The sequence below is a fragment of the Capra hircus genome, chromosome 1, assembly GCF_001704415.2.
Source record: "Capra hircus breed San Clemente chromosome 1, ASM170441v1, whole genome shotgun sequence".
Taxonomy (NCBI): domain Eukaryota; kingdom Metazoa; phylum Chordata; class Mammalia; order Artiodactyla; family Bovidae; genus Capra; species Capra hircus.
Genome location: NC_030808.1, coordinates 149,607,631 through 149,628,473, shown reverse-complemented (window position 1 = coordinate 149,628,473; position 20,843 = coordinate 149,607,631).

Genomic DNA, 20,843 nt, shown 5'->3' with positions numbered 1-20,843 from the left:
CCCCGCGGACCGCAGCTCCCGTACAGGGTCCCAGGTGTGCAGGGCGGTTCAGTCATACGTGTGCATTCATGTTATTTTTCAGATTATTTCCACGATAGGTTATTACCAGACAGTGACTGTAGCTCCCCGCGCTATCCAGTAAACTTTTGTTGCCTGCCGCATATCTGTGTTTCTTAATTAGAAATACAGCATTCCAGTCATACTAAGTCAAACAAGCGGACTCCAAATGTCATGAATTTTTTAGGCAAAAATTCATAAGCTTTCTAAAATATATATTATACATATTATTTATATATAGGTATACCAAAGCTTTTTCTTACTATGCTTGATCAAGTCTTGAGAAAGAACATCCAAAAAAAAAAAAAAGAAGAAGAAGAAAAAGAGATGGAGAAATTGGAAAACATAAACTAAATGAAATGGGAGCACGGATGGGGAGCCTTTCCTGGAGCTGGGGATGGGTGTTAACCTCATCAAATCACACGGCTAATAGTGGGGAGAGAAACAAAGGTTTCTGTTCGTGAAAGGAGGGGATGCTAAAAGAAAAATTAGACTAATGCCCTTCTTTAAATTGGTTAATTGTATGTAATGTGATTTCACTTCATTGCAGTCATAACAATACTCTTATTTTAAGTCATGTTTAATTTTTAATCCTATTTAAAATGTTTATTTCAGCTGTTCATCTAATAAGAAAGAGCAGGGACTTCCTTGGCAGTCTAGTGAGTGGTTAGGATTCCAAGTTCCCAGTTCAGGGGGCACTGGTTTGATCCCCAGCCAGGGAACTAAGATCCCACTTGCCACGTGATGCAGAAACCTGGAAGAGCAACCTGGAACTTCTGATTTCATAAAATGTGATAAATTATACACAAGTATTAATTTTTAGAAAAGTTAGTGAATCACATAAAGTATCTTTATGGTGTGAGTGTTAGTCGCTCAGTTGTGTCCAACTCCTTGTAATTCCATGGACTGTAGCCTGCCAGGCTCCTCTGTGGAATTCTCTAGGCAAGAATACTGAGTGTGTGGCCATTTCCTTCTCCAGGGGATCTTCCTGACCCAGAAATTATACTCCAAATGTACAGGACAGCAAATTAAATATGGACACAATGATAGAGGATCAGAGACGCTCAATTCTCAGAATGCATGCCTGAAACTCATGCTTGATGGACCCATAGCTGACAAAAACAGACTTCCAAGCAGCGTTTCTTGCTCTGTGCCCACAGGCACAAAGACAGGCATGAAGGAGAATTTGGGGGAAAGTAAACAAAGATCATGGCAACTGGTCCCATCACTTCATGGGAAATAGATGGGGAAACAGTGGAAACAGTGTCAGACTTTATTTTTGGGGGCTCCAAAATCACTGCAGATGGTGACTGCAGCCATGAAATGAAAAGATGCTTACTCCTTGGAAGGAAAGTTATGACCAACCTAGACAGCATATTCAAAAGCAGAGACATTACTTTGCCAACAAAGGTCCGTCTAGTCAAGGCTATGATTTTTCCAGTGGTCATGTATGGATGTGAGAGTTGGACTGTGAAGAAGGCTGAGCACCAAAGAATTGATGCTTTTGAATTGTGGTGTTGGAGAAGACTCCTGAGAGTCCCTTGGACTGCGAGGAGATCCAACCAGTCCTTTCTGAAGGAGATCAGTCCTGGCTGTTCTTTGGAGGGAATGATGCTAAAGCTGAAGCTCCAGTACTTTGGCCACCTCATGCAGAGAGTTGACTCATTGGAAAAGACTCTGATGCTGGGAGGGATTGGGGGCAGGAGGAGAAGGGGACAACAGAGGATGCGATGGCTGGACGGCATGACCGACTTGATGGACGTGAGTTTGAGTGAACTCCGGGAGTTGGTGACGGACAGGGAGGCCTGGTGTGCTGCGATTCATGGGGTCGCAAAGAGTCGGACATGACTGACTGACTGAACTGAACTGTAACCATCATTGTCATTCAGTTGCTAAGTTGTGCCCGACTCTTTGCAACCGCATGGATTGCAGCACAACAGGGCCCTCTGTCTTCCACTATCTCCCAGAGTTTGCTCAAATTCATGTCCATTGAATCAGTCAGAAGTATTGGCTGTTAACCAAAATTTCAGCAATGGGGATCTGATTGAATAAAGAGGCATTTACTTGGAGTTTGTTAGGACTGCAGCCAGGAGACACAGATTCCAGAAGCACCTGGATTGTGATCCACAGGACTGCAAAATTGAGAAAGCTCACAAAGGCAAAGACTGCAAGACCATTTTAGCTGCATGAGTTGTTTATCAAGCGTTATAATGGGAGCCACCAGGAAGGACTGTTTGGGGTCCAAGATGGAGACATAGTTACAAGGGAGAACATCCTTGAGACCACAAGGTTGCAATTGGCAGGTGTTGTTTTAAAAATAGCTGATGAGGTTCTTGAGTTTGGTGCAGTTCGCAGAAAGTTCAAGTTCTCAGGGGTGCAGGGACGTGTCTGAGACCAGACAGCTCCTTTTTTATAAGCCTGAACTGTGATTCCTCCGCTATGACTTCAGTCTGTCACCCAGGCCAACTATTGCTGCAACACTGTTGCACAACACCCAACCCCAGCACTCCTATCTTGTTGACTTTTAGATGGTGTTGCAAGTTGCTCAAGGTCAGGGGGATCTAGGCTGCCGTGTGGGTTCTGGTCTCTTCCCCTAGTTCTTGTCCTGATAAGTAGCAGGAGCCCCAGGGAGGAGAGAAGCATGCAAGACTTCTGCCTGCATCACATTTGCTGATAATCCATTGGTAACGCCAGCCAACCTGTTCGGGCCCAACACCCGTGGGTGTATCATGTCTACAGGGACAGTGGCATTATTGCTCAAAAATAATTCACATGATCAGTTTGAGACAGAGAAGAGAGAGCAGCCATGATGAAACCTCTGAAGCAATGTCTTCCAGAAAACTTGAAAACCCTGGTGCTTTGATTTAAAGTGTGGTGTCAGAAAGACTCGTTTTAATAAGAGTCTTCTAAAATAACAGCGTGTGTGTGTGTTCAGTCGCGTCCGACTTTTTGTGACCCCATGGACCGTAGCCCTCCAGGCTCCTCTGTCTATGGGTAGCTTACAAAAATAAAATGTACTTCTAACTCTGCATTTTGAAACACATGTTAAAATTTATGAAACAGAAAGGATGTACTGTTTGTAAGCAAATCAAGTTGATAGGGACAGGGTGCTAAAGGGACAAAGCAGATGATTAAATCATCCCCTAGGGGATTATGAGTCGAGAGAAAAGTATGGGAGATCTGTAAGTTAATGATCACTCAAGGAAGCCCGTGTGCTTAACCACAAAACCGAGGAGGCTTTGCTCAGCAACAAAACCCTGAAACAGAAGCACGGGACATGCCCCCAAACAATAAAACAACAGTGGCGTGAGCCCCGCATCCTGCCCAGTGAGCTCTGTGAGTTAATCATTCCTAGGACACGCTCCTCTGCACACACTAAAAATAAAAATATAAGGGAAAGGTGACATTATACTAAAACCTGAGATGACTTGCCATTTTTACTATATACCACCCTGTTGCTGATTTGAGTAGGATCATGACAGGCCCACTTTGACCACAGAAGGACAAGAAAACGCCCCCACCCAACGTGGAGGAGGAGCTGCTGATGGAAGCTTGACATCCACTCAAGAATGAGGAGGAAGGTGGTCTTCTCCCCCTGCTCCTACTTTTCCTTTGATTTTAAAACTGTGCCAGGAAAAATATCAATAACCTCAGATACGCAGATGACACCACATGGATGGCAGAAAGTGAAGAGGAACTAAACAGCCTCTTGATGAAGGTGAAAGAGGAGAGTGAAAAAGCCAGCTTAAAACTCAACATCCAAAAAAACTGAGATCATGGCATCTAGTCCCATTGTGCTCTGTTGCTTCAGTCATGTCCACCTCTTTTCGACCCCGTGGACTGTAGCCCTCCAGGCTCCTCTGTCCATGGGATTCTTCAGGCAAGAATACTGGAGTGGGTTGCCATCCCCTCCTCCAGAGGATTTTCCCCATCCAGGGATCAAACCCACGTCTTACAATTCCTGCACTGGCAGGAACGTTCTCTACCACTAGAGCCACCTGGGAAGCCCCATCACTTCATGGCAAATAGATGGGAAAAATGGCAACAGGGACAGACTATTTTCTTGGGCTCCAAAATCACTGCAGACGGTTACTGCAGCCATGAAATTAAAAGATGCTTGCTCCTTGGAAGAAAAGCTATGACAAACCTAGACATTGTATTAAAAAGCAGAGACATCACTTTGCCAACAAAGGGCCATATCATCAAAGCTATGGTTTTTCCTGTAGTCATGTAAGGATGTAAGAGTTGGACCATAAAGAACTGATGCTTTTGAACTGTGTGCTGGAGGAGACTCTTAAGAGTCCCTTGGACAGCAAGGAGATCAAACTAGTCAATCCTAAAGGAAATCAGTCCTGAATAGTCATTGGAAGGGCTGGTGCTGAAGCTGAAACTCCAATACTTTGGCCACCTGATGAAAAGAACTGACTCATTGGAAAAGACCCTGATGCTGGGAAAGATTGAGGAAGGGAGGAGAAGGGGACGACAGAGGATGGCACCACCGACTCGATGGACGTGAGTCTGAGTAAACTCTGGGAGTTGGTGATGGACAGGGAGGCCTGGTGTGCTGCAGTCCATGGGGTCGCAGAGCGTCAGACACGACTAAGTGATGGAACAACAACAAATAAGACTGTAGCCCCACTAAGTGCTGGGCGTGGCACTCCCTTGCCCGCCCACTTGGATTTCTTACAAGCATCCTATATGAATAAATTCTTTCCTTACCTTCACTCTGCCTCTCACTGAGTTCTTTCTGTGTCGAAACAGAGGAGCCTACACACTCTTCCAAGAACTGAGATGCGTTCTGTCAGTTTCAAAGTCATCCCATCTCAGGACAAATGGTGAGTAGAGGCCATTTCCACTCATTCCTTCTCTTTCATTCACACCAGCGGGTTACTGGGCGACGGGTTGGCACGCAGGGGCTGGGAGGGGTTCAAGGAGGAAAGACATAGCTTGCCCAAAGCACTCTGAGTCCAGGTGGGGAGAGGAAAAGAAAAGAAAATACCCACAGATAACTAGAAGTTGAGATAAACAGTAATACATGTCACTTTTTAACACAGACATAAGATGCTCTGGGGTTTTAGCAGAGGGCAAGTGTTACTATTCCAGATGCTCAATGATGAAAATTCTGTGGGTTGTCAGGCCTGGGAGGAATTCACAGGACTTTCAAACTGAAGAGGTGGATGGGTCCAAATTATCTGCTTTACAGAAAAGGAAACTGAGGTCCAGAGAGATGAAGTGCCCTCCTCCAAAATCACATAGTTTAAGAGACCCAGGACTCAAATTACTCCCATCCCGGGACTCTTCCACTGTGCCTCCTGTCGCTCCACATCTAACATCCCCAGAGCCAATTTCCTGGCAGCATTTCAACTGTAGTCAATGAAAAATTACTCGGCTAAGAGGGTGGCATTTACAAGGTGTGGGGAGAGGCGTGAAGAGTGAGGACGTGGTTGAACAAATACCAAAGCTGGTCAGAAAATAACGAAGGAAACATGAAGCAGAAATTTACGACCTGAAAGTATTTTCCTCATTTGTTCCGCCATGTGCATTCATCTGGACTCCCTGTTCTTTGACCGAAATAACCCAGAAACACACTGGTCTTTTTTGACCCGAGGAGCAGAGATGTTTTCAATGTTCCAACATGTCTCTTGTTCTAAGAGCCCTTAAAGGATGTGAGATATGGGTTTTTCCTCCTGCCTTGGTTCCTTAAATTATGCTCACAGCTTGGCAGAGAACTCTTAACTGCCTGGCCCATTATTCAGGCAGAGCCATAAATTTCTTGCCTCATTGCCCAGTGGAGAATCCTTCTGGAAGATGTTCACGCTGGAGTAGTTCAGGAAGCTCCCATCGGATCCACAGCCTTCTCATGCCAGGTTCCCCTGGGCCTTGGGACAACACAGGGCAGCCCCAGGACATATGCCCAAACGGTTCCCCAGCCAGGGTGGAGCCTGGCTCTATGATCCAGGACCAGCCACTCCATCACTCTGGGCTCCTCATCTGTGGAGCGGGAATTAGCCCACATATCTCCCCGGATTGTTCTGAAGGTTAATGAGACAAAGCATGTGAACCAGGAACTTTCCTGATGGCTCAGCAGGTAAAGAATCTACCTGCCAATGCAGGAGGCATGAGAGATGTGGGTTCGATCCCTGGGTTGGGAAGATCCCGTGCAGGACATGGCAATCCACTCCAGTATTCTTGCCTGGAGAATCCCAAGGACAGAGGAGCCTGGGGGGCTACAGTCCATGGAGTCACAAAGAATCGGACATAACTGAGCAACTTAGCTCGCAGCAAGCCTATGTCACTCTCCTCCTCTCTCTGAAATGCAGGCAGGACACACACCACTCCCTCGGCCACGGAAGCCGCAAAGCCCAGGGTGAGGGTCCTGCTTCCCTAGCGCCCCTTCTGGCAGACACGCCAGGCTGTCCTCGCAGCCAGAGGCCATCTCTCCTCCTGCAGGCTTTTCCTCCCTGACCTCTGGCCACAGCCCAGGGGCACTTCTCAGGGTGAACTTCCCAGGGCTGCGGGGTCTTTGCTCAGTTTGATTGTGAAATAGTAACACGAGGACATCACTGCAAGTGTGGAGTGTGTATGCACTGAGACTCAACGTCTCAGTTCCAGCCACAGCCCCTGAGGGGTGCCTGCAAGATCTGCCTACTTCCAGGGAAGGCAATCCCAGCTCTCAGGGTGTGGAGGTAACTACAAGTCGGTGGCTGGGGACGGTGACTGCAGCCGTGACATTAGAAGATGATTGCTTCTTGGCAGGAAAGCTATGACCAACCTAGACAGTGTGTTAAAGAGTGAAAACATTACTTTGCCAACAAAGGTCTGTCTAGTCAAAGCTATGATCTTTCCAGTAGTCACGTACGGATGTGAGAGTTGGAATATAAAAAAGCTGAGCGCCGAAGAACTGATGCTTTCGAACTGTGGTGTTGGAGACTTTTTTTTTTAATTGGAGGCTAATTACTTTACAATATTGTAGTGGTTTTTGCCATACATTGACATGAATCAGCCATGGGGGTACATATGTCCCCCATCCTGAACCCCCCTTCCTCCTCCCTCCTCCTCCCATCCCTCAGGGTCATCCCAGAGCACCAGCCCTGAGCGCCCTGATTCATGCATCAAGCCTGGACTGGCCATCTGTTTCACATATGATAATACACATGTTTCAATGCTTTTCTCTGAAATCATCCCACCCTCACCTTCTGGAGAAGACTCTTGAGAGTCCCTTAGACTGCAAGGAAATCAAACCAGTCAATCTTAAAGGAAATCAACCTGAATACTCTTTGGAAAGACCAATGCTGAAGCTCCAATACTTAGGCCACTTGATGCGAAGAGCCAACACATTGGAAAAGACCCTGATGCTGGCAAAGATTGAAGGCAGGAGGAGAAGGGTATGACAGAGGATGAGATGGTTGGATGGCATCACAGATTCAATGGACATGAACTTAGGCAGACTCCAGGAGATGGTGAGGGACAGGGAAGCCTGGGGTGCTGCCGTCCATGGGGTCTCGAGTCAGACACAACTTGGTGAACAGGGGCAACAAAGATGGCTGGGGAAAGCGGGGCCAGGGTCAGCAGGAACCACGCCCACAGCCAGCAGACTGGGGATGACTGAGCAGCCAGTCTGTCTGCTTCCAGAGCACTTGCTCCCAGGCAGGAAGGCTGTGGTCCCTGTTCTCTCTGGACACGTGTAGGTCTGGTCTTTAATCGAAAGTTCTGGATCTCTGAGGAGAGTCCAGAGACAGGATCCCACCCCCAGCATCCAATCTAATACAAAGCCATCCTGGAAAGAGACTCCGTAATGTCCACCTGAAGGTTAAGTTACTTTGGAGTCTTGATGCTGCCTTAGAGAAAAAAAAAAGTTTAGATACATCCATTTCACATTTGTCATGTTGGGTAATTCTATAATAAATATAAGCACTGTGGGCACCCTTTTCACTTTATTACATGTCTGAAGTCAGCAGTGTGAATGCAACGTGGTTGACTGGAGACTTTCGACCTTCATAAACCTTTCTCAGAAACTACTCATAGCCCTATCTTTTTTTTTTCCAAAATAACTTCTTCGTCCTCCCATTATCATGGTATAATTCAGTGGTCTTGCTTTTTGAAAAGTATTTTTGGTGCCCCTTGCAGCTCAAAGATGGAATTGCCAAGGACCATACATTTGAGACTTAACTCTTCTTTTTTTTAAAATGTGTTCAGTTCAGTTCAGTTGCTCAGTCATGTTTGACTCTTTGCAACCCCATGGGCTGCAGCACACCAGGCCTCCCTGTACAACACCAACTCCCAGAGTTTACTCAAATTCATGTCCATTGTGTCGGTGATGCCATCCAACCATCTCATCCTCTGTCGTCCCCTTCTCCTCCCACCTTCAAGCTTTCCCAGCATCAGGGTCTTTTCCAATGAGTCAGCTCTTCACATCAGGTGGCCAAAGTATTGGAGTTTCAGCTTCAGCATCAGTCCTTCCAATAAACACCCAGGACTGATCTCCTTTAGGATGGGACTGGTTGGATCTCCTTACTGTCCAAGGGACTTTCAAGAGTTTTCTCCACCACAGTTCAAAAGCATCCATCAAAATGTGTTATGTCTGTTCATTTAGTTTTTATTCCTTTTCCTTCTATTTGGTTAAGATAAAATTCCCACAAAGTGGAATGAACAGATCCTCAGGATACCACTGGATGAGTTTTGACAACTGGATACACCTGTGGATCTTTTGCCCCGTAGTAAAACAGAGCATTTTCATCACCACAGGAAGTTTACTCACGTCCTTCCTATTAAGCTTTCTGCCCCAGAGAAAACCACTGCTGTGGTTTCTACTGGCATCAACTAGTCTGTCATATCCTGCTGCTGCTGCTGCTGCTAAGTCGCTTCAGTCGTGTCCGACTCTGTGCGACCCCATGGACGGCAGCCCACCAGGCTCCCCCGTCCCTGGGATTCTGCAGGCAAGAACACTGGAGTGGGTTGCCATTTCCTTCTCCAATGCATGAAAGTGAAAAGTGAAAGTGAAGTCGCTCAGTCTTGTCCAGCACTTCGCAACCCCATGGACTGCAGCCCACCAGGCTCCTCCATCCGTGGGATTTTCCAGGCAAGAACATCATATAAACAGTGTGTCTTCTTTTGCTTCTCACTTGTTTCACTCAACATAATGCTCTTAAGATGCATATGGTTTCATGCATCAGGAGTTTGCTCACTTCTGTCATTGAGTAGTATTCTGTTGTATGAATACATCACAGTCCACTCTCCTAGGCGTGGAAATGAAGGTTGCTTATACATTTTCACTAGTAGAAATAGGGCTTCCCTAGGGGCTCAGACAGTAAAGAATCTGCCTGCCATGCAGGAGACTCGAGTTCGATCCCTGGGCCAGGAAGATACCCTAGAGAAGGGAAGGTCAACCCACTCCACTATTCTTGCCTGGTGAATCCCGTAGACAGAGGAGCCTGGCGGGCTACAGTCTACGGGGTCTCACAGAGTCAGACATGAATGAGCAACCAATTTGGGCTTCCCTGGTGGCTCAGATAGTAAATTATCTGCCTGCAATGTCGGAGACTTGGATTCAATATGTTATAAAGATCTTTGTATGACTATTTTAGTGGACATATGTTTTCATTTCTTGTGGGTTAATATTTACTAGTGGAATTGCTTGGTCATTTTGGAGTGAACGCTTTATAGTGAAAGTGAAAGTCGCTCAGTCATGTCTGACTCTTTGTGACCCCATGGACTATACAGTCCACGGAATTCTTCAGGCCAGAATACTAGAGTGGGGTGCCTTTTCCTTCTCCAGGAGATCTTCCCGACCCAGGAATTGAACCTGGGGCTCCCGCACTGTAGGCAGACGCTTTATGATCTGAGCCACCAGGGAAGCCCAGTAGAATAGCCAGAATCGAAGGACTAAAATTTCCAAACGTTAGTGAGGAGGTGAAGAAACTGGAACCTTCATAAACTGCTGGTGGGAATGTAAAATGTACAGTTACTTTCAAAGACCACCTGGCAACTTTCGGAAATAGTCAATATTTATCAAATGACCTAGCAATTATACTCCATTTCCCATAAGAAATGAAAATATATGTCCATACAAAGATATGCACACAAATGTTCACAGCAACATTCATAATGGCCAAATCCATCCACTAATGAAGGAACAACTGAAACTTGGTATATCTATAAATAGAATAAACAGAAGGAATTAACTATCAATATGTGCAGCAACTTGAATGAACATTAAAACCACTTTAGAGGTTAAGCAACAGAGATACACTGTATAACTCAGGGAAGTGTACTCATTATCTTGTAATAACCCGTCATGGAGCATAATCTGCAAAAACAGAGTCAGTATGCGATAGACCTGAAACCAACACAGCATTATGAGGCAACTATGTTTCAACAGAAAAAAAGATAAATAAAAGACATACAGAAAAATAAAAATAAAATACAGCTATGATTTTGAAATCATGTAAGAAAAGATACATTGATCTTAAAAAAATTTCAGTGGAAGAATCCAGACACATACGTCTATATATTATATGATTCCGTGTATGTGAAATTTCTAGAAAGGGAAAACTATAGAGACAGAAGACCAATAGTTGACTGGGAGAAAAGCAGGGAAGAGTTGCACATTGGCAAGAGGGAACTTTTGGGGTGATGGAAGTGTTCTAAGACTGGATTCTGAATTTACTGATTCATCAAACTATACACGTAAAATCAGTGAAATTCAGGCTTCCCTGGTAGCCCGGTGGTAAAGAATCCACCTGCGCACGCAGGAGTCACGGTTTCCTCCCTGATCCAGGAAGATCCCAGACGCTGCCGAGCAGCTAAGCCCATGAGCCCCAACTGTTGAGCCTGAGCTGTAGAGCCTGGGAGCTGCAGCCACTGAGCCCACCTGCTGCTACGACTGAAGCCCAAACAGCCCAGAGCCTGCCCGCCACGGCCTGAGAAGCGCGCGGACCGCTGCAGAGCCGCCCGAGCACTCCAAGTAAAGGAAAGCCTGCACGGCAACAGAGACTCAGCGCCGCCATAAACAAATAAGTACAGTTGTTATGCTCCGAGCCCATATCTCCGAACCGACCGAGAGAGCAAGTCCACCACAGTAATGCAAAAGCAAGAAGGGAGTTTGTTTATTCCTAGCGCGCTAGGGCCCAAGTCTCATCCCACACAAGGGAATCCGACAAGAGCCCCGAACAAAGGAGTATGGCGGCTTATATACAGGCAGTTCTTTGTCTCAGTTACAGGAGTAGCTGGCATTACATGATTGGCCAGGCAGGATGAGCGCATGTCCTGTCTCTTTCTGGTAAACATGACTCAGGTCCTAGAGCCCGTCGTTTGGTCCCTAACATTCCCCCCTGTCCTTAGATCATATAGAGGAATCTTCCTCTCGGTCCTGAGACACAGTTTGATATTGTTGTTGAAGCACAAACAGCTGTACGGTATTTATGCGTTCCTTTACAAAGGCTACAAGTCTATTGATAATGCATGGGCCAAAGGTAAGCATTAGCAAAAGTACTAGCAGGGGTCCTAGCAAGGTGGAAATTAAGGTAGTCAGCCCAGGGGATTGTTGGAACCAAGATTCAAACCATCCCTGCTGAGCCTCACGTTCTTGTTTACGTTGGGCTAGTCCCTCTCTTATTTTGGCCATAGATTTTTTAACTATTTTGGTGTGATCAGCATAAAAACAACACTCTTTTTTTAGGGCAGCACAGAGTTCCCCCTGTATCTCCCCACAGATCTTTTAGTTATGCCTGGGCGCACCTGGACACACCTGGACATGCCCAGAATGCATGATTTCGGAGCTTGCCCCTCTTCCAGGGTATATTTACCACCGGCTTAAGGTCAAAGTATAAGTCTGGCCACCAAGTATTTGGTGGATGTATTGCGGTGGTGGAGTTAAGCATCTCACGTGTTAGTCTGTTTTGCAGTTTTCAGGTGATTTTGACGGGTTGATGCGGGTTCTCGCTGGCAGCTCTGGAGCAGAGTAACTGGGTCATCCACAAGACGGCCCAGCCGAGCTGTCCTGGTCCTGTTGGCGCCTTTGAAGCTTTAGCCTCAGGGGGCTGGACGGGTGCAGAGATGCTTCCCATTTTTTTTTAGCGTCTTCCTGCTCTGCTGAAGCAGCTGGGTGTACGTGGTTGCAATGCACCCAAGGCCCGATACCGTCGACCTTTAGGGCAGTTGGGTTGGTAAGAAGAACAACATAAGGACCCTTCCATTTGGGTTCTAGTGCCTTGGTTTGGTGCCTTTTGACCCATACCCAATCTCCTGGGCCAATGTCATGTGAGGGAATAGTTCCCTTATTTTGACCCACATGTATTTCCCGGAGCAGTTTCCAGACACGAGAGTGCACCTCGCTTAAGGCCATCAAGGCCTCTTGGAATTGTCCCAACGTGGGAGGCGGTAGTTTCTTCCCTTCAAATATTGGACATACAGGGGGAGGTCTCCCATACAGAATTTCAAATGGGGTCAGATTAAGTTGATAAGGAGTATTACGCGCACGGAAGAGGGCGAAGGGAAGGAGGGTCACCCAGTCCCCGCCAGTCTCTATAGCCAATTTAGTTAAAGTTTCTTTTAGAGTCCGATTCATTCTTTCTACTTGCCCTGAGCTCTGTGGACTGTATTCACAATGTAACTTCCATTTAGTCCCCAGGGCTAGGGCAAGGCTCTGAACTATTTGACTCACAAAAGCAGGTCCATTATCAGAGCCGATGGTCACTGGCAGGCCAAACCTGGGAATTATTTCTTCTAAAATCTTTTTTGCCACTATCATCGCAGTTTCTCCCTTTGTAGGAAAAGCCTCCACCCACCCTGAGAAGGTATCTACCAACACTAACAAGTACCGGTAACCATACTTGCCTGGCCTTACCTCGGTGAAATCTATTTCCCAGTGTTGCCCTGGTCCTTCTCCCCGATACCTCAGTCCTGCATGTTGTCCTTTTCCTGGCCTCATCTGTTGACACGCCTTACAAGCATGCACTATGTTCTTTACAGTTGTCTGGTGCCGGGGAAATTGCAGGCGCACAGTTTGAAAGAGCATCAGAGTCTTCTTTTCTCCCAGATGAGTAGACAAGTGCAAATGCTCACATAGTTGCCGTCCCAACTGAGCAGGGAGTATCAAGTAGCCGTCTGAGTCTCGGTACCATCCCTCTTCACCTTTTTGAAGGTTGGTGTGTTTTTGGATCCAAGCAAGGTCTGTGGATGAACACTCAGGGGTTGAGGGCAGAGTTCCCATACCTGGAGGTGGAAGTCCGATCGCCAACACAGGGGTGATGAAATCTTCATCAGCTACTTTTCGAGCTGCCAGGTCTGCGGCACGATTCCCTCGTGCCGTGGGGCTGTCACCCTTCTGATGTCCAGGTACGTGTACTATTGACAGAGCCCAAGGCATCTGTACAGCCTCTAAAAGTCTACGGATTTCAGGCAAGTTTTTAATTTCTTTTCCTTCAGCTGTCAAAAACCCCCGTTCCCGATATATCAGGCCCTGGATGTGTACCGTGCCAAAAGCATAGCGACTGTCAGTGAAAATATTTATTCTTTTTCCTTCGGCTCTCTCTAATGCTTGAATCAGGGCAATTAACTCTGCCTTTTGTGCTGAGGTATCCGGGGGAAGGGCCTCTGCCCATATCGTCTGTCCAGAGTCATCTACTACTGCGGCTCCCGCCCATCTCTGTCCATCTTTTACATAACTGCTGCCATCTGTGAACCATTTTAGCTCACTGTTATCCAGTGGAGTATCGGTTAAGTCCTTTCGCATTGCTGTTACCCCGGCCAGTATCTCATCACAATCATGGAGGGGGCTATTTTTTCCTGGATTGGGCAAAAGAGTGGCCGGATTTAGAGTGCAGGGCGTTTGAAATGAATCCGTGGGGTGTCAAGTAGCAAGGCCTGGTAGTGCGTCAAGCGGGCATTAGAAATCCATTTACCTGGGGGTTGCTTTAAAACTCTCTCTATGGTATGAGGAGTGTAGACCAAGAGTCGCTGTCCATAAGTCAGTTTATTAGCATTGTAGACTAAGAGCGTGGTGGCCGCGATGATACAGAGGCAAGGTGGCCATCCGGCTGCCACTGGGTCCAGTCTATTGGAAAGGTAAGCTACAGGTCGCTTCCATGGTCCCCATCTCTGTGTTAGTACCCCTTTTCCTATCCCCCGCTTTTCATCTACAAATAATTGGAAAGGCTTAGATGGATCAGGGAGGGCAAGGGCAGGAGCTTCTAGCAAGGCTCGCCTGAGCTCTTGGAAGGCCTCTTTCATTGGCTCAGTCCATTTCCAATCCTTGTTTTCTTTGGTCCCTTCATATAGGGGCCTGGCCTTTTCTGCAAACCCCAAGATCCATAACCGGCAATATCCCACAGTTCCCAGAAATTCTCTCACTTGTCTAGGGTTAGCCGGCTCAGGGATCTGGAGGATGGTTTCTTTCATAGCCTGTGTTAGCCACCTCTGGCCCTGTTTTATCTTATAACTGAGGTATGTAACCTCTTGCTTGGCAATCTGGGCCTTTTTGGCACTGGCCCTGTAACCTAAAGTCCCCAAGGTTTGGAGAAGGTCACCTGTTGCCTCTTGGCACTCTTTCTCTGTAGCCGCTGCCAGCATAAGGTCATCAACATATTGTAATAAAACAATGGTAGGGTGTTAAACCCAATACTCATGAAGGTCTTCATCCAGGGCCTCATTAAATAACGTGGGCGAGTTTTTGAAACCCTGTGGTAAGCGAGTCCATGTCAGCTGCACAGGGGTCTGACCACCGTCTTCCTGCCATTCGAAGGCAAAGATCTCTTGGCTTGCGGGGGCAAGAGGCAAACTGAAAAAGGCATCTTTTAAATCTAAAACAGTGTACCAAATGTAGTTTGGAGGCAAGTTGCTTAGCAATGTATAAGGGTTAGGAACCATAGGATGAATATCATTCACCCGTTTGTTGACTTCTCGTAGATCTTGAACCGGTCTAAAATCAGTTCTCCCAGGCTTTTTCACAGGCAACAGGGGAGTGTTCCATGGGGACCGGCACCTTTTTAGGACCCCAGCGTCTATGAGGCGTTGTATAGGAGGAGTAATTCCTTGTCGAGCCTCTTGACTCATGGGATACTGTCGTACCCTCACCAGGGAAGCACTGGCTTTCAGTTCTACAATGATAGGGGGCCTCTGTTTGGCTAGTCCCATTCCTGCTGTTTCAGCCCAGGCCTGAGGGTATCTTTGAACCCATGGTTGTACTTTGGGGCTTATTGTCACTGGGGCCTCTGGCAAGTAGAGTCTGTATTCATCTTTTAATGCCAGAGACAGGACCTGAAGAGGATGCCCGGTCCCATCTAGAACCGACAGTTGTCCGTGGTTGAAATGAATTTGGCCATTTACTTTAGACAGTAAATCCCTTTCCAACAAGGGCGCTGGACACTCAGGTATCACCAGAAAAGAATGGGTCACCTGGTGGACCCCTAAGTTCACTTGCCATTTTGTAGTCCATCCATATCGTTTAGTCCCGGTTGCTCCCTGCACCCAGCTACTTTTTTTAGACATAGGTCCATCTTTTTGGTTTAAGACTGAGTATTGGGCTCCCATGTCCACCATGAAGCCAACTGGTTTCCCCTCCACATTTATAGTTACCCAGGACTCGGGGAGGGGCTTTGAGCCCTGACCCCCGTAGTCGCTATCCTCACCCGCGTAGAGGATATGACTGTCTAGGGAGGGAGTCTCGTTTTGGGGGTTCTTGGGCCCCTCTTTTAGATTTTTTTGGGGGCATTTATCTTTTCAATGTCCAAACTCTTTACAAAATGCACATTGGTTTTTTTTTTTTTTAAGCTTACGCCTTGTCGTTTTCTCTTCAGTTTTTGAGTCCAATTTTTTTCCTTTTTGGAACCTGTTTTTGTTTTCAACCCCAGCAAAAAATATCTGGGCCAGCTCTTTTTGGTTTTCTTCAGCTCTAAATTTTCTTTCTTCTCTTTTAATGTGGTCCTCTCTCTCTTCTGGGGTCTCTCTATGATTAAAAACTCTCTCGGCTGCCCTCACTAGATCTTGCAAGGATTGTTCACTTAACCTCTCTATCTTTTGTAACTTTTTTCTAATATCGGGGGCTGCTTGATTTACAAATGCTAACATAACTGCCGCTCGTGACTCATCTGCCTGTGGGTCCATAGGGGTATACTGTCTAAAAGCTTCCATTATCCTTTTTAGGAAGGCTGCTGGGCTCTCATTTGGCTCTTGTCTCACTGAATTTATTTTGGCCAAATTAGTTGGCTTTCTGGCAGCTGCTCTAAGGCCAGCCATGAGAGTCTGACGGTACACTCGGAGACGCTCCCTACCTTCAGCGCGTTCAAAGTCCCAGCTGGGTCGCACCAAGGGGAACCCCTCCTCAATGAGGTTAGGCTGTATTGTGGGCCTCCCATCCACCCCTGGCACATTTTTCCGGGCTTCTGACAGGATCCGTTTGCGCTCCTCTGTAGTAAAAAGTACCTGTAACAGTAGCTGACAATCATCCCAAGTGGGATTGTGAGTAAACAGGATAGACTCTAAAAGATCAATAAGACCCTGCGGTTTTTCAGAGAAGGAGGGAGTCTGGGTTTTCTAATTGTACAAATCACTAGTGGAGAAGGGCCAGTACTGATATGCCCGTTCTCTACCCTCTCTGGCTGGCCCTGCCCGGACCGGAAACGCATGAACGGTGGAGGAGGGAACCTCCAGGTCTTCTTCCGCTACGCCGGCCATTTTTTTTTGCCTTTCCCCAAGTTCCCTAGGTGGGGCCCCTTTTTCTGGGAGGAGATGAAGGCTTGGTTCTCTTTTTGGCTTTTCCCGATGAAACCTGTGGAACCTGTGGAAGCAAGGGCGGGGAAGAGGGAAGGGAAGTGAGGGGCTGAAAAACAAAAGGTTTTAGCCAGGCCAGGGGGTTTTCCACCAGGTCCTGTCAGACCAAAATGTATGGAGTTTGGTCTGGCTGGGTGTCCTGAACGGTAGGGGGTGAGCACCTTCTCTCTGACCGCTTGAATAGTAGGCAGGCTGAAGGTGCCTTCTTGTGGCCAGCTGACATCAAAAGCAGGCCACTCGGCAGAACAAAAAGTTACTAACTTGCTTTTCTTCACCAGTAATGATAGATTCTGTGCTCTAGACTTGAAATCAGAGAAGTGGTTAATCATAAGAGATAAAGGAGAAGAAGTTGTTTGTCCCATGATCACAGAAAAGGACACTGGGAGCCAACAGAGCACACAAAGAGCAACGCAGACACCACAAATAGACAAACAGATAACAAACGCAAGGAGGCCACCGACAATGCACTCAATCTTACCTGCAGGGTGTTCACAGAGCCAGCCGCCTCCCCGGCATGAAACCGGGCCCCGGCCTGAAACCGGGCCCCAGCCTTACGCTGGACTTGCCTCTGCACTTTACACCCAGATGCCTCCCCAGTACGATACTGGGACCCGGACTCAATCTGGGCTTCTGCAACATTAGCACCGGTGCTCAGAGCTCTTATCTCCTAACGAGGTTACTCCCTTCTACCAGGAGAGTTGTCCTCCTCCCGGACGAGCCCCCAAATGTTATGCTCCGAGCCCATATCTCCAAACCGACCGAGAGAGCAAGTCCACCACAGTGATGCAAAAGCAAGAAGGGAGTTTGTTTATTCCTAGCGCGCTAGGGCCCAAGTCTCATCCCACACAAGGGAATCCGACAAGAGCCCCGAACAAAGGAGTATGGCAGCTTATATACAGGCAGTTCTTTATCTCAGTTACAGGAGTAGCTGGCGTTACATGATTGGCCAGGCAGGATGAGCGCATATCCTGTCTCTTTCTGGTAAACATGACTCAGGTCCTAGAGCCCGTCGTTTGGTCCCTAACAACAATTACTTTAAAATCAGTGAAATTCACGCTAAAGGAAAACTGCTGCTGCTGCTGCTGCTGCTAAGTTGCTTCAGTCGTGTCCAACTCTGTGTGACTCCATAGACGGCAGCCCACCAGGCTCCTCTGTCCACAGGATTCTCCAGGCAAGAACACTGGAGTGGGTTGTCATTTCCTTCTCCAGTGCATGAGAGTGAAAAGTGAAAGTGAAGTCGCTCAGTCATGTCCGACTCCTAGCGACCCCCATGGATGGCAGCATTCCAGGCTCCTCCGTCCATGGGATTTTCCAGGCAAGAGTACTGGAGTGGGTTGCCATTGATGTCTACACCTCAGTAAAGCTATTAAAGTATATTATGTTGAGTGAAAGAAAACGTAATTAAAAAGAAGTATACAGTGTATTATTCCATTATGTGAGATTTGAGAAGAAGTAAAGTTCAGTGCAGTGTAACATCCCAACAATAGTTCCCTCTGGGGACCATGGGTAGGGGCTGATGAGCACGGGTAATCAAGGGTCTTCCTGGAATGATGGTCATTTCCATAACTTGACAGGTGTTTGGTTACACAGTGGTATGCATTTGTTGAAACTCATTAAATACGTATTTAATATTTGATCATTTCACTCTAAAAATAAAGACTATAAATAAATACTGAACTCTCATTAATAACATGCACCTTGCAGCCAGCACACCGGACTGTGCATTTGAGCCGCCTGTGCACCCCACCTCTCCAAGAAACGCCGGGGCCTGAAGGAAATGCCAAAGCATCTTAGCTTTACAGTGACGTGAAACCTCCCAGAGTCTATCTAACACGCAACATCAAATGAAAGCTGTTGTTGCTGTTTAGCTGCTAAAATTTGTCCTACTCTTTTGTGACCTCATGGACTATAGCCCGCCAGGCTCCTCTGTTCATGGGATTTCCCAGGCAAGAATACTGGAGTGGGTTGCCACTACTTTCTTCAGGGTATCTTCCCGACCCAGGGATCAAACCCGTGGCTCCTGGGTCTCCTGCACTGCAGGCAGATTCTTCACCATTGAGCCACCAGGTAAACCCAAATGAAAGAAGCGTTCTTAATACCAAAGACCCTTCTTTTGATTGCTCTTCTTAGTGTTCCTTCCCCTTCTCAGACTTGACTTACTCCCTCGATTTGAAAAAGCACTTATTTTTTTTTAATTCCAATTCAAATATTTGAACAAGTCTCACAATTGATGTCTCTCCCCTGTGCCAGTGCTTCCGCTCCCTCTTCCCGCGCGGCTGTTACAAACGAACTGTCCATCTCACCCCCACTGACAGCTTCTGACTAAACAGAATTATTAGCCTGAAACCATAAATGGCTAGTACTTTCAAGAATGGAAGCAAATAAAAAGCCAGACTTGAGGAACTCAATTCCTCAGTTTCCCCTTTCCAGCACCCTTGCCCCTCGTCACCAAACCCCTGCAGGCGCATCTGCACCTTCCCTTCAAAGGTGAACCGGCTGCCAGTCTGGTCTGTGTGGGCAGAGAGTCTTTGAGCTTTTGGAAAGGATGCTCGGTACCCCAGCGCCCTGGGCACAGGGTGGGGAGGTGACGGGCTGCAGAACAAGAGAGCGGGGTTGGAGGGACAGAGGGGAGGGGGCCCCCAGGGTGAGGCCGATGACAGTCGCACTTCCTAAGAATGGGGTCCCACTGCCTCGTTCACGGACACGGAAGCGCTCTGCCAACCCTGTTTGGCCTGCTTGTTTCTTGACTCCCTCCCCAGTGAGGCAGCAGGGAGCCCAGGGCCACAAACACACCCCCTCCACCCTTGGCAGTGGCGCCTTCGATCGAGAGGGCTACCAGCCAGACCCCTCGTCACGCAGGGCTCTGTGGCATCTCCTGAGGCAGCAGGTGAGGTTCAGAGACGTGGTGCCTCCTTTTGGAGGGCGCATTTCAAGCAAGTCCTGCTGGGGAATGAGTCCCTCTCCAGTTGGGTGTGGAGCTCACCCCAGGTGTAGTGCCTGCTACATTTACCAGCTGGGCCTCTGCGCTCTTGTTGGTGCTGTTGCTGTCCTTGGCTGCACTACGCATGGAGGATCTTAGTTCCCAGGCCAGGGATCAAAGCCATGTCCCTGCTCTGGGAGCATGGAATCTTAACAACTGGACCACCAGTCCCTGGGCCTGTATTCTCCAGCATCCTCTTAGCTGATTCCGCCAGGCTCTTCTGTCCACGGGATTCTCCAGCAGGAATACTTTCCCCAGGATTCCAGACCACATTTCTTTTGACTAAGCTTTCCCTGTACAGATGTCTGTGTGGTTTCTGTGTTCTGGATGGACACTGACTGACACACAGGCTAAGAAAACAATTCTGCAGCAGACATCAGCTGCCTGTGGTGGAGAAGGAAGGAAGACTGACAAGGTGGTGTCAAAAGCCCAGAGGAACCAAGGGCCATGGAGATGGCCATCAGAGATCCCCAGGTCCCGCTGCTCAGGCTGCTGTGCAGACCCCTCCGCATGCAGGGATAACCAATAAGACAGGGAGGAGATGAGAGGGATGAGATGAGTCATAGAGGCTTGGCAGTTTCCACCTAACAAGCTCTCGCTTACTGGACTTGGTAGAAGCTGGGAGCTCTATCATGTGGATGCGTCGGGAACACATAGAGAGACCCCCATGGTGGGGAAAGGAGGCTCCTGCCTGAATTTAGTGAGTCCTTGACACCTCTTATCAACAGTCTGGAGGGGAGATATACTGGCAGGAGACTTGCCGCCTGAGTTGAACCTTCAGATGTCTGCAGCCCTGATGGACATTCTTGATGACAACCACAGCTTTAGTGACCCCATGCCGGACTGTGCCGTTGAGTCGTTCAGTTGTGCCCGACTCTTCAAGTGTGTGAAGGTCCTGAAAGATAAAGACTAGAGGACTGTCCTAGAGTAAAGGAGACAAAAGACCACGACAGCTGGGCCTCCCTGTGGCCCAGGGCTGAAGACTCCATGCTTCCAACGCAGGGGGTGCAGGTTTGATCCCTGGTTGGGGAACTAAGAT